Genomic DNA, 1,804 nt, shown 5'->3' with positions numbered 1-1,804 from the left:
TGACTCTCCTCAGAGAACATTTCAAATTGAATCTAAAACTAAGTGCATGTGAAAATTTAATAAAGACAGATTTGATGACTGGGAAGTTACTTAAGGACCGGAGGTCTCTTAGGAGGAAGATAATGTGGCCATGAGTGAGATGGGCATATATGCTCTGTCTTGCTTTCCGATCCTTGGAACATCAGCTTTTGCAGGGACAGGCACTCACAGTGGATGGAGGCTGGCCAGGTGACACTGTTAATCTGGAAGTAGGGCCATGAATATTGGACATTGACCCATGAAAGAAGTTTTTCTATCTTTGAGACTTCTCATCAATACCTAGAGCCTAGAATCTAGTCTATACTGTGAGACCTGGTTTCAAACTTTGTGTCTAGACAGAATACCCTGGGCCACCCTCTATTTTTTGTATATCATTATTCAACTCAGCCCCATAAAGATTTTTCTAACCAGTTTCTAGGTACTTGATATGGTACTATAAAATATTTTATGTCTCAAAGCTTCCTTATTTTTATTGTTTTATTAATTTAATTTATTTTTTTATCAGTGAAACACCATGATGCACAGTTATAGACTTACAAATTTTTGTGCTTGGATTTCAGTTATACAATGGTCAAGTACCCATCCCTCCACCAGCACCCATCCTCCACCACCACGGGTCCCAGCATCCCTCTCACCCCCATCCCCCCCCCATCCCACCCTGCCTCTGTGGCAGGGCATTCCCTTTTGTTCTCTCTCTCCTTTTGGGTCCCTTATTTTTAAATAACACATGGAAGAGGTAATTGTTCATGCTTTACTCATTGCATATACTTAAATGTGAATGAGTTTTACTCTATACTTTCACAAGAAAAGATTTTGTTGTTGTTGCTATTGTTTATTTTTTGTTTCTGGACCACAACCAGCTGTGCTTAGGACTTCCTACTGTCTCTAAGCTAAGGGATCTCTGCTGGTGGGGCTCAGGAGGTCATCTGCATGGAAGGCAAGAGCCCTGCCTACTGTACTATCTCTTTTACCTGAAATAAAAGTATTTGTTGCTTAGTTTTTTTCAGGGAAACCATAGGGCAGGGTCACAATAGGGAGGGGTCACAACCAGCACTGCTCAAGGCTTACTCCTGACTCTGTGCCCAGGGATCACTCCTGATGGGTCCCAGGGAACCATATGGGGTGGTGGGGTTCAAATTTAACTTGGCAGCACACAAGACAAATGTTTTACCATTGTACTCTAACTCTGGCCCCTAAGAAAAGGTTTTAAGAGAAAGAAGGATGGGAGAGATAGGGTTGATGGAAAGGAAGAAAATAAGAAAACAACTGGTCTTTGGGGGAAGGGGTGGGAAGCAGTAAATTGACAGATTGACAGTACATTGCCATGATGAGGAGCCACAAGATCGCAAACAACCTCACCAAAAGACCGAGCAATTATTTGTTTCTGACAATGTCTTCAACATAATCAAAATGAGTCTGTGAAGCCTTGATCTGCAGAGGTACTACAGGAAAGAGCAGCTGATCAGTGGCTTCTATGTGTTAATAACTGCAATGACTGGACTCTAGCTACTGCAATTGATTTTATTTTTTGATGCAACATCTGGGATCTTGGTCTTGTGAGCAGGTTAAGATCCCTTCATAAAGATGGGGGTGCATTTGAGAACCTAAGGGCATACTGTGGGCTCTGCATGGCAGGAGAGCCAAAGAAATTCTGTTATGTTTTCCACACCTCAATAATACAATATGGCCAAATTTGCAGACTTTTGTAAAGAATACTGGGATTACAGGGTGGGATTACAAGATTGCTTGTCAAAGTGCCCAGACT

This window comes from Sorex fumeus, unplaced genomic scaffold, assembly GCF_029834395.1.
Source record: "Sorex fumeus unplaced genomic scaffold, SorFum_2.1 ptg000014l, whole genome shotgun sequence".
Classification (NCBI taxonomy): Eukaryota; Metazoa; Chordata; class Mammalia; order Eulipotyphla; family Soricidae; genus Sorex; species Sorex fumeus.
This window is presented reverse-complemented; position numbering follows the sequence as displayed.